Consider the following 13,476-nt stretch of genomic DNA (forward strand, 5'->3'; position numbering starts at 1 on the left):
ATTGTTACTTGAGCACCAATCAGCATATTATAATGATTTCTGAAGGATCATGTGACACTGAAGATGAGTAATTGCTGTTAAAAATTCAGCTTTGCATCACAGGAATAAATTAAGATATTCCAACAGAAACCAGTTATTTTAAATAGTATTTTGGATCAAATGAATGCAGCCTGTGTGAGAAAATGTAAAGTGACTTTAATGGTAGGCTAGTGGAAATCCTGGTAGTGTTAGCCAGTAAGGTAATGTTCAGTAATACTAGTGCACTAGATACTGCTCTCTGCATTCTGTACTGTTTACTGTAGTTGCAAAAATAAAAAATGTAAACATTATGGGTTATACAACAATAAGCAATAGTTAGCTAACTTGTAGAGCAATGCTAACCAACAAAACAATGACCTCGTGGTCTGATCATAAGATTAGTCAAGAAAAAGACGTTAATTCATGGTTCATTTTTCACAGTGGAAATGAAGGTCATTTCTGAATATATGTACATTGCAGAAATTGAATAAACAATAGGCCATAGAGCGCATAGCTGATGTATTCCAACTAATAAGCAGTACTTAAGTTAGTTCAGCAGGTGGCACTGCATATTAGGTATACTTCTGCGTTGACTTTAGTAGACATAAGCATTGATTTTTATTGCTGTGAGAATTAAAGATGAGGGCTTGACACACGGAGACTGGTGCTAGACCAGTAACATCTAGCAGCATTTACGTAAAGTTCACTGAATAGATATCTCACACCTCCATTTCCCTTCACGCTTCACAGCGAGGTGCTGACTGCAGGTTATGGACCAAGATGGTTTACAATTAAACTAAAATGTGCACGATTTGGCGCGCCTGCGGGGAGCAGGACAGGACGATTAAGCTGCTAATACTATAGACAGTTAGACCTCACTTTCATTTTACCCATAGCTGCAGGGGAGAGGGAGATATTAGATGAGATTGAATGTAATGAAGCACTCTATTGTTTTTACAGGGAAGAATGATCTAAAGGTCTTTGCGACAGAAACTGCTATATGTTGATGTGTCTCATCAAGCACCCAATTTGTTAATCCTTCCAATAGTTAGATGGACAGATCTGTGCATTTGTATTAGTGATCACAATAGATGTCACTGAATGTCAACCCTGTTTGTCTTATGTACCCTAAGCCAAGCAGAATGGCTCAAGCATCCTCTCTTCAGCATTAAGAAGAGATGTGTTCATAGAGTGTGGGACAGTTGTTAAATTAGCAGTTTTCTTTGCATTTCCAGAGTGTTTTGATTCGGTTTGAGTAATGTAAAATTATTTGCATTTGTTTGGTTATTGATTGCTTTAAGACATGATTGGAGGAGAACTCTGCGCCCTTAAGGTCATTCCAACGTCTACTTTTGAGTGTTCCTCAGACCTAAATTAAAAACATAAAAGAAAATCTTCGTAACTTCAGATAATAATCTGTAAATTAAGTAAACGTTAACTGAAAAAAAGTTACCAAAGTACTGAATTGTGTGTGTGTGTGTGTGTGTGTGTGTGTGTGTGTGTGTGTGTGTGTGTGTGTGTGTGTGTGTGTGTGTGTGTGTGTGTGTGTGTGTGTAAAAACAAGATTGGGCATTGCTCTGCTTGGTTGCTATAACGTTCCTTAAATGTTCTTTTCCTATCTTTAAGAGTGGTTACTGGGTTGTTTACTGGCAAAAGTTAAAAAGCCCAACCCCAAATCTCTATATTCCTTTTCTCCTAGTTATGGTTTAATACGTCTATGAGTTTTCTTGCATATAAATTGCATATAAAATGTCCATCCATTTGAATTTGCGCAAACAAACTAATAAGCTAAATATGATGCATATTTGTCAGTTATACATACCTGTAGTTTGAATGGGCAAGAAACAGGTAAGATTTCTAAATTAGTTCAAAAAAATGTAACGTGTTTCAAATACACACAACCAGGGTTATCACCAATAAACAATTTTTTTTTTATTTCATACATCTTAACAAATTGAATATTGTTTGTTCCACAGTTATATTTTTTTACCATGTTCATACTTTTATAAATGAATAAAATGTTTTCACAATAATTTATGCTGATTCTTATCTTTATCACTTATTTTGAAAATATGATTATTTAAATGAAAGACTGTAACAAATGGTGTTTGATTAGTTACACACCAAATTGGTTTGATCAAATCTCAAAGATAAGTATGAGCAATTGCAATACACTCCAAAATGCTGGGTTTTTAAATTGTATTTTTAAACCCAATGGTTGGGTTTGTCCATATTTGACCCAAGCATGAGTTGAAACAACCCAGCATTTTTTAGAGTGCAGTGATGCTAGCCATAGCAGGAACCCTTAATAGTCTCCACTTCTCAACTTGGTACTTGCTCAGTGAGCAAATTATTCAGATTCTTCCTCTGTTTACAAAATTGAAGCCAAAAGTCAACATTCACAGAGTTCCACTTTCCTCTCATGTGACATTTGTCTTTCTTTTATCAGCTCTCAGGATGAGTCGCGGGCGTATCTGCTTTTCTCGCCTTTGTGTCGGCAGGTTAGATTGACTGGCATTCCCCCTCCCCAGAGTGCAGTTCTATTAATCTGTTTAATATGCCACAGAAAGGAGCAAAGTAATGGAACAGCCAAGCGTAAAAAATGCCTGCCAGAGCTGATAGCTGGAGGTCAAGGCTGAGGGGATTTCCTAGTTCTTCTAGCACACACAGTAGCACATCCATCTATCTATCTATCTATCCATCCATCCATCCATCCATCCATCCATCCATCCATCCATCCATCCATCCATCCATCCATCCATCCATCCATCCATCCATCCATCTATCTATCTATCTATCTATCTATCTATCTATCTATCTATCTACTCTGTATCGCATTTTGTCGCTCATGTTCACCCACCCTCCGTTTGCTCTATGTACTAAATGAGGCAACTCCATTGCACAAATGAATATTCCTCATAAATTTTGTATGACAGTGTTTTAGTTCATTACAGATGGTGAGTTATTAGCTAATTTGTTCATTAAAAGTTCAGGCCAAATTGACTGAGCTGGTGCGCGAGGATTTGGCTAAATGTGGAGCCTAATGGATGAGTATTGCATTTGAGCTTCACTTAAAAAAATGAGCCCATTTTAAAGTTATTCTAAAATATTATAACTATTTGCATATGGACAATTTGAATAGGACAACTGAAAGTATTGTTCAATTGAGTTTTGTCAAGTAGCTAGTTGTATTATTTTATTAATATAATATAATTGTTTTGTTTGATAATATTGCATTGTCTGTTTTTTTTTTTAAATATTCTACAATGCAAGTGATACTGCATAAGTGTATGTTGAAGACTTCACATTAAATTGTCAAATGACCTGCTGTGTTTGTATGCTATCACTTCAATCCATTTATAACAAAATACAAGTCATTGGCATTCATCAATTTTCTTTCCCTCCCTTTCATCCTCATTTTCTCTATAATATGCCTAGAGGGAAACTGCGGGTTCTATAATTATTCAATGTGCCAAATTACTGAAAGACATATAAATAAATACTGCCTGGATTAATGCCTATAGGTATAGTCCTCTATAAATGTTTAAATATAATTAGATGTAATTAAATTGAATTGGTTTTTGTGTATCATTAGTGCAATTATATATATTTTTTCTTGTATGTGGGGAAACTTATACAAATGCACATTATAATGTGTTCTTATGACTTTACAAAATATATTTCTTGTTTTATTAAACAATTGGTGCTACTTAAATTTAATTGAAAACCAAGCAAGACATCAGATATGCTCTGTCATTCAGTTTGGCTTCTGGTCAGAGTGTCAGACAAAAGATGACAAATAACACTGAACTGTAAACTTGTGTGTGTGAATGCCTGCATGTGTGTGTATGATGATAATGCAGAATGACACATTTGAAATGAGATTGTGGTTGCTATGGCACAGAGCCAGGAGGAGACAGACTGTGCCGTGAATGATTTGCATGTACATCATGTTCTTCCTTACAGCTCGCCAGTTTCTATATGATATTCCCAGTACAGTATCCTTGCAACCCTATTTTTTCTACATAAAGTAAAGGGCCTCTTTCTCACAAAACAGTAGTAAAAATGCCATCTCATTTTTGGACATGTTGGACACCTTACATAACCTATAAAATGATGAGTTGGAATGTATACTAAAGACAGGCTCAGACTACAGAAGTTTTTAAATCCTAACCGATTACACTCTAAAAAATGCTGGGTTGTTTTAACCTAATTTTGGGTCAAATATGGACAAACCCAGCCATTGGGTTACATTTTTAAATTGCATTTTTGATCCAACGTTTGGGTTTGTCCATATTTAACCCAAAATTGGGTTAAAACAACCCAGCATTTTTTAGAGTGAAATCTGTTTGCTAGTTTCTCTCAAATCTCAAACATGCACAGCACACACTACAAGATTTGAAAATTGTAGCGCATCACACACTACAATATATTATTAAGATTATCATACCAGGAGGAGCACCTCATGTGTTCTCATTGGGAAGCGGATGTAAACATGTAGCCTACGTAGCAGATCATCATTGATGTCTCAACAGGTAATTTTTTTACATTAATGCTAGCAGCTTTCTACACTCACCCGGTATGTACAAAACCAAGGCGATTTCTCCCCAGTTCTTCTCTTTTTTCCGTACGGTTGTCATGATTTCGAAGACACATTTAAACGTAAAGATTTGTATGTATTTCCAGCTAAAGAAACATAAAATATTTACAAAATTTTGTATCCTAAAGCTTTTTGTAGAATTGCCCTTTTACCATTTTATAGATACATTTTAGACCACTTAACCTTACCCCAAATCTAAACAACAATTGTATAGAGAATATACAAATAATATAAAATGTAATGGACAGACATGTGAAGGAAAATTAGCCTTTTATTAACAATATAGCATTAAAAATATATTTTGATCAACTAATCCCAGTCCTACAGTACCTCTAAACTTCACCACTGAGTCTTGACTCATTTTATTGCTAGCAGTTAGTAATGCATGTACATTCACATAAATTGCTTGCGTTTAAAAGGTACTGGTGGTTACAGAACTTGCATTGCTGATGGGAAAAGGAAAACAAGAAAAAAACGCAACGATCTTGTTCCCTGACACTTTCTGGCAAGGAAGGATGTGCATCTATCGTTATCTGCATCTCTCCATCAGCACTCATCTGTCTCTGTGGCCTGTCCTCCTGATCTGTCTTCTAATAGCATAAATCACGCTTCTACTATGATAGATCCTTTCTCGGCTGTGCTGGAGACAGATGTCACCAGTTATTGATTTCACTCAAGCCCTCTACCAGGACAGATACCAAATAATTACAGAAACACCTGATCTCAGATTCATAGCATGCATAATGAAGTATGTTTTAACCTTACTAAATGTTGTTGCATGGGAGGGAAATAGTGGGGAATATAACAGCACAGACTTGGTAATAATAGACTCATTGGGCACATAACAGTCTGTTTGGGCTTGATGAGGATAAAGTGTAATACTGTGTCTTCACTAATGTGAGTGGTGCGAGTCAAGCGACGTGATACAATACAATAGAAGCAAGACAATAAAACACATTATAATCAGTGATGCTGTCTACACTGGATGCGGGGCGACACAAAATGACAAATTCCGATAGTAAACTAATGCCAGGTTTTATTTCTAATATTTTGAATTAATTAGTGGAGTTTGCTTAAAGGGGTAGGTCACCCAAAAATGAAAATTAGCCCATGATTTACTCAACCTCGATTCATCCTAGGTGACATTCTCCTTTCAGACGAATATGCGAAGGGTACAGTGTCGTGCTTTCCTTCCTGAAAGATGGGTTGGAGCGAAGGCTGTCTCCATCCACCCTCAAAGTGTATGTTGCCGCTATCGCCGCACATCACGATGCAGTTGATGGTAAGTCTTTGGGGATGCATGACCTGGTCATCGGGTTCCTGGGGGGAGCCAGGAGATGAAATTCTCCTCGCCTTCCCATCCAAGTACCCTCTTGGGACCTCGCAGTGGTCTTATCTGCCCTGCAGAGAGCTCCCTTTGAGCCTTTGCAATCAGTCGAGCTTAAGATCCTGTCTATGAAGACAGCGCTCCTGGTTTCATTGGCCTCCATCAAGACGGTAAGGGACCTGCAGGCATTTTCAGTTGACGAAGCGTGCCTGGAATTTGGGACGGCCAATTCTCATGTGATCCTGAAACCCCGGCCTGGATACGTGCCCAAGGTTCCAACCACTCCCTTTCGAGATCAGGTGGTGAACCTGCAAGCCCTGCCCTTGGAGGAGGCAGACCCAGCCTTGGCATTACTCTGTCCAGTACGTGCCCTCTGTGCCTAGATAGACAGAACGCAGTGTTTCAGGACCTCAGACCAGCTCTTTGCCTGTTATGGTGGGAAGCTGAAGGGAAAGGCTCTCTCCAAGCACAGGTTGTCTCACTGGATAGTGGATGCCATTGCTTTGGCTTACCAGCAGCAAGGTCAACCATGTCCCCTTGGGGTTCAGGCACACTCCACTCGGAGTGTGGCCTCATCTTGGGCCTTAGCACATGGCGCCTCAATAACAGACATCCGCAGAGCTGCAGGCTGGGTGACACCCAACACATTCGTGAGATTCTACAATCCTCTCGTGTTGCATTGTGTTGCATATTTCCACTGAGATATGCTTCCTAGTGTACCTTGGTATTCCTGTGTTAAGTAGGAGTCCTTCGTCCATGCTAGTCTCACAACAGGGAGCTCAGACTTACGCAGGGCACTGGAAGACAGCTGAGGTGGCGTGATTAGAATGGGAACCCCATTCGTCAGTCACTGACGTAACTCGAAGCGACTTAACAAAAGGGAACGTCTTGGTTATGCATGTAACCCTTGTTCCCTGAGGAGGGAACAGAGACGTTACGTCTCCCTGCCACTTCCGCTGTACTCTCCTGGCTCCTATGTAAGGATGCTGTTTGTGGATTTTAGTGCCGCCTTTAATACCATTCTACCCGAGCGGCTGTGGAGGAAGCTGTTACTGATGGGGGTGGAACCTTCTATCTGCCGCTGGATTATGGATTTTCTCAGCAACAGACAACAGCATGTGCGGCTTGGCCAGCACATGTTTGATTCTCGGTCCACCAACATTGGAGCACCTCAGGGGTGCGTGTTGTCACCTTTTCTCTACTCACTGTATACCAATAATTGCACTTCCAACAACCGTTCCATCAAGCTGATTAAATTTGCAGACAATACCACCTTGGTCGGCCTTATTAAGGGCAACAACGAGTCTGCTTATAGGCAGGAAGTGTCTCATTTGGTTGCGTGGTGTGATAAGAAAAATTTGGAGCTTAACCAACAAAAGACAGTGGAAATGGTGATAGACTTTCGCAGAGCCCCCGCCTCTCTTCCATCCCTAACTATCAAGAGTTCTGTTGTTAAGGAGGTGGAGTCATTCAAATTCCTAGGCACTGTCATCACAAGCAACCTGAAAAGGGAGGAAAACAGTTCCTCCATTATCAAGAGGGCTCACAGTGGAATGTTTTTCTTAAGGCAGTTAACTAAACTGAACGTTTCCAGGTTTGTTCGGTCTAGGTTGTACAGAGCCACTGTGGAAAGTCTTATTTCAACATCTATTACTGTATGGCTTGCCTCAGCATCGGCCCAGGCAAAGAACAGACTGCAGTGCATTGTGCGCACAGCAGAGAGATTGACTGGACAGAGGCAGCTGTCAATCAATTACCTGTATGAGGCTAGAGTCAGGAAGAGGGCAGTTAAAATTGCTGCTGATCAGTCTCATTCAGCAAGTGACATTTTTAGGCTGCTTCCCTCAGGAAGAAGGTACAGGGCGATGAGGACAAAGACCTCACGCCATCTCAACAGCTTTTTTCCAAGAGCCATTTCCCTCCTAAATAGCTGATCCAGTGTGCCCCCTCCCCCTTCCTCCCTCCCCTCACTGTTTTATCATTGGACTATTTTACTTAATTTATTTTATTTTCTTATGCAGTTATACGTATATACGGCCTGTTTGTCGAGTTTCTGTGTACTGATTGCCATATCAAATTCCTGTGTGTCTGCTGATACATTTGGCGAATAAAGTGATTCTGATTCTGATTCTGTACCGCTGGAACCGCATGAGTTCAGTCTCGGCTCCTCAGCAGGTAACATAACTGCATGTTGTCAATATACTTCCTTATATACCCACGAGGTGGGGCAGAGTTACGCTATGCAAATTCCGCAGACCATGGGCTTTCCTTGCCATTGGCTCGTTTTGTAAGAACTCGAAGGTGATAGGCTTTCCAAGAGAAATCCCATTCGTCAGTCACTGACGTAACGTCTCCATTCCCTCCTCAGGATATACGTAACTGAGACGTTTCTTGTTATGTTGGTGGTGAGGATCATAAATGTCACTGGATATGGGAAACAGGTGACTGAAGGCAATCTAGCATCAGGCTGCAGATAGTCCAACAGGTAAGTGGTCAGGTAAGTTGAAGCATGTATACAACAATGAGACTAGACAACTGTGATGAGGAGACTGGGGTGTCCTTTCTGTGCATGGCCCCTGTTTAGAAACTTGGTGGTTGAATCAGGACAAGGCACTGTAAAAACTTTTTCTGTAAAATAACGGTAAAATACTGGCAGCAGACTCAGCAACCTGCTGTAATTCTATGGTATGAATACTGTGAAATTGCTTTACAGCTTATTACCGTGAAAACAAAATACATATTTTCCAGTAAAATACTGGCAGCAGCAATACACAGTCTGAAAGACTTAATAAACACTCAAAATTTGAAATGATGTATTGCAGTGAATCGACAGGATTTTACCCTCTCTGTTTAATGCATTTATAATCACTCACTTATAAGCACACTCAAGCGTTATTCCGACTTGTTCAGCTCCGGCTCGTTTAGCCCCATTGTGGTATTGCTTAAAAAATGCACCCACGATGCATTGCGTACAGTAAAAAAAAAAAAACTTAATAATTTACGTAAACGTAAAAATACAGTACATTAGTGTTGAAAATGGGCTGCAAATGAACAGCAGTTGCTTGCTTACCGTGAAAATTATTGCCCAGAATGAATGTTTTCTTCAGCACATTAGTGTTTTAATGGAAAACAGTATGTTAATGTCAGAATGTTTTCAGGTATTTTTTTACAGTGTAAGTTAGCAGTGAGTTATTGGACGAACACCACTCAGGTTGTTTTTGAAAGGAAAAAAAATATACTTTTATAATCAGCAATTGCATTTTACATTTAACATGGTCAAGATATACCTCTGTGTTCTCTCTTTGTGTCTTAATAATTTTATCACTTTAAACATGAACTGGTGACTGGAGAGAGACTAGAAAGGTCCAATTACTCTGCCTCCTGCCATTAGCATGCCCGTGATACAGCACAGAGGTGCCGAGGGCTAATAGAGGAGCTGCTGGCCTCTCCTTTCACCCAATTACAGGCCACATTGGCCGCCTGTGTCACCACAGTCACTGCTGCGAGTCAAGACTGTGTGAGATGAGTAACAGTGTGAGAGGTCAAGCTGTGGGGTGGAAGGTTGCCAATAGACTTTAATCTGCTGTGGTGTTTCAGTTCATTTGGACACTTATATTTCTGTAAGGGTTTTTATTTTAGTGCTTGGCCTGTTAATGACATGCAATATTTTCTCAAAGACATACCATGCTCTCATTTCAGTGGTTACATTTTAGAAATATAGGATGCTGATGTGTTGTTTTATTAATTAATTATTTTATTTTTATTTTATTTCTATACCTCATACTAAGGGCACTTTCTCAGCTACCATCTCTTAGCAAAGCATCATAAAACAGTTAAAAAACTGTAGTTGTAAAAGAGTTCTCTAAAATCTGACTGGATGAGCCACTGTTTTGTTACAATGTTACATACAGTGCTATGCATAAGTTTAGACACCCATGCTAAAGTTGACTAAAAAGAGGAATAAAAAATCATCTTTTGGAAATTGAACTTAATGCCTTAATTTAAAAAAATAGGAAAAATCCAACCTTTAAGGACACCAATTTTCTTTGTGAATGAATAATGTATCGTAAATAAATAAATGTTCTTCCTTAAAATACAGGGTGCATAAGTTTGGACACCCCTATGTTAAATTCCCATAGAGGCAGGCAGATTTTTATTTTTAAAGGCCAGTTACTTCATGGATCCAGGATACTCTGCATCCTGATAAAGTTCCCTTGGCCTCTGGAATTAAAATAGCCCCACATCATCACACACCCTTCACCATACCTGGAGATTGGCATGGAGTACTTTCCATAAGATCATCTCTCAATGCAAATCAAACCAGCTGTTAGGCTAACTGAAATAAAACCATGCCAATCTCCAGGTATGGTGAAGGGTGTGTGATGATGTGGGGCTATTTTAATTCCAGAGGCCAAGGGAACTTTATCAGGATGCAGAGTATCCTGGATCCATGAAGTAACTGGCCTTTAAAAATAAAAATCTGCCTGCCTCTATGGGAATTTAACATAGGGGTGTCCAAACTTATGCACCCTGTATTTTAAGGAAGAACATTTATTTATTTACGATACATTATTCATTCACAAAGAAAATTGGTGTCCTTAAAGGTTGGATTTTTCCTATTTTTTTAAATTAAGGCATTAAGTTCAATTTCCAAAAGATGATTTTTTATTCCTCTTTTTAGTCAACTTTAGCATGGGTGTCTAAACTTATGCATAGCACTGTAAGCTTTCTATTTCAGATAAATGCTGTTCTTTTGAATTTTCTAATTATCAAAGAATCCTGAAAAAAAAATGTACACAACTGTTTTCAACATTGATAATAATAATAAGAAATGTTTCTTTAGCCTGCGAATCATCATATTATAATGATTTCTGAAGGATCATGTGACACTGAAGACTGGAGCAATGATGCTGAAAATTTTGCTTTGATCACAGGAATACATTACATTTTTTAATTATATTTAAAGAGAAAATAGTATTTTAAATTGTAATAAAATATTCAAAATATTACTGTTTTTACTGCATTTTTTATAAAAAATAAAATAAAAATAAAAAATGCAGCCTTGGTAAGCATAAGAGTCTTCTTTTAAAATCTTGCTGATCCTAAACTTTTGAACGGTAGTGTATACAAAAGTCTTATACAGTTATTTATATATTTTGCTGTAGTGTGTCAAAAGGAAATATTTGTTTACATTTTCAAACTTTCCTTTTGCCATTGTAGTAATCCAGATTATTCTATGCACAAGGAGTCTGACAACAGACGGTTATATATACAGATGGTTATATACATTGTTGTCACAGTTTCATTTCAGTTTGGACTTTGTTTTCATGCTCACAGATTTGATTTCAACATCCAGGCCCTGTCCACACAAACACGTGTAATTTCAAAACCGAAACCGAACTTTTTTGAAAACTCCTGCCAGGTTCGAGATTTTTAGAAACTCCGTGTGTTTTAGCGTTTTCAAGTGGACGTTTGGCGTTTTTTTTTTTTTTTTAACCATGGAGCAAAAACTTGTTTATAAAAATACAGTGTACGTGTGGACTAGGCCTCAGTTCACTCCTCACCCAGCCAGAGACCATCCTGCTGCGAGGAGCAACCGCATGAGCCCACCGCAGACCAAGAGCCTGTCTCCGCTGCAATGTTTGAGCCCGCGTCTCGGGGAGCAAACGAGTAGGACATCACCCCGGAGCCTGAGCTAGCCAAGTCTGATCAGGGGTGCGAGCCGGCTGCCCCATCTATCGCCGTGGGAGCCCTCATGGAGTACGAGGGGATGGAAGCAAGCCCTGCCCACCCTCCCGCCACTGAGAGTGAGTCCCGGCTGGATTTTATGGACTGTTGTTTTGTGTTTGGAGAGTTGGATCCCCTGCCTATAATCATGCCTGAACTTGAATCATCATCATCTGACCCGGTGATGTGCCAGCAGTGAGCCACCTCCTCCTGGGCGTGGGGAGTCCGTAGCTCTGCCTCCGGCCTCAGAACGTTCCGGTTCACCTCGACCCGTTGCCTGGGCTCCTGCACCTGCGCTCCTTCCACCCTCGACTCCGGCAAGGACATCGGGCATTCGGCCTCTTCGCTACATGGCTCTTCGGCTAAGCGGTAGGCTGCACCTCCTTCATTGCCGTTGCTTCCGGTAATCTCCATGGTGTCGTCTGGTCTCCATCATCCATGGTTGCATGGTGTATTTCATACTTTTTTATACATTACAATAATTCTATTTAAATATGTGCATTGTAAGAAAATTCCATAAAAATTGTAATTTGCCCAATGTACTGTTAATATGAAGGAATTATATTATTAATATTTCACAAGTATTACCAGGAATATTATATTTATATATTTATATATATTTTGGATTATTCGTTGCATTCTGTTGTGTTTAATGGTTAATGGAAACGTTTGTGAATTTAATGGATAATGTCCTGGCAGAACATTACCAGTACCTTCTCTGTTTAAAAAAAAAAAATTCTTACAGTGTACAGTATATATACAAAATGTGGTAAAACTAGCAATACATGTTGTTCTCTGTTAGTAGCTAAATAGTATAACTCGCCTTCTCATAACATTCACTGTCATTCACATACTTTCCATGTGAAATTACAATTACAACATTGTAATTGCCATCAATATTGTGTGTATAACAGTGTTAGTAAGGCTTATTCTCTATGGTGATTAGGTATTAAATACACAATAGAATTCTGGGTGGGTGGCTAAAGGGATGCCAACTTGAGAGGATGACTCGATCTGTAGCTAAAGAAGACTTGGCAGCATTTGGCAGCTATGACCCATTAACCATAAATCCCCTCTCCCTTTATAGCCTAACCTATTGTCTCAATGCTCCATTAACCTGAACCAGCCTCTTAACTAATACACACTGTTGTTGTCAGAAAGCCAGATCACCAAGGGCCTTTTTTTTAGGTTGTTATATACAATATCTTTGCCAACCAAATATTGCATTGCAATATGCAATTGCAAAAAAAGTGATAAATGCAATTTTTCTCACGTTCAGTCTGAAATCTTTTTGTTATTTCTCTTATAGCAAGCTAGCTCTGTGCCAAAACCTGGATGGTATGAGCTGAGAGAAATGTTTATGTTTATTTAAGCTACAGTACTTAGGCTACATTTTATTCAGTATACATTTTTTTAATAAAAATAGTTGGATTATTTTATTTAAAGCTGCAGTCCGCTGTTTCCTCTTTGTCGCCATCTCTGTTCAAAATCGGCAATTCCAGTTATTCACGGAATTATCAACTTTCGACACGGCACAGCGCGGATGAATCCAATGTTTTGAGGATAATGTGCTGCTGTCAATCACCGCGCCAGTGATGGATACTGTCATTTGGAATCACAGATTCTACTTTTTGGAAGTACAGTATGACCAACTTAAGAATTTTCACCGGAAAATGTCATTTGAACAAGTAGCCAAAGTAACATCCACTTTTGTTCTGACCAACTAAGGGAAAAACGAATTGCAGTAAATCGCGCTGTTTAAATCTAACGATCGCTTATCATATCACGTTTGTTATGGAAATTT

The sequence above is a fragment of the Phoxinus phoxinus genome (assembly GCF_949152265.1).
Source record: "Phoxinus phoxinus genome assembly, chromosome: 3".
Classification (NCBI taxonomy): Eukaryota; Metazoa; Chordata; class Actinopteri; order Cypriniformes; family Leuciscidae; genus Phoxinus; species Phoxinus phoxinus.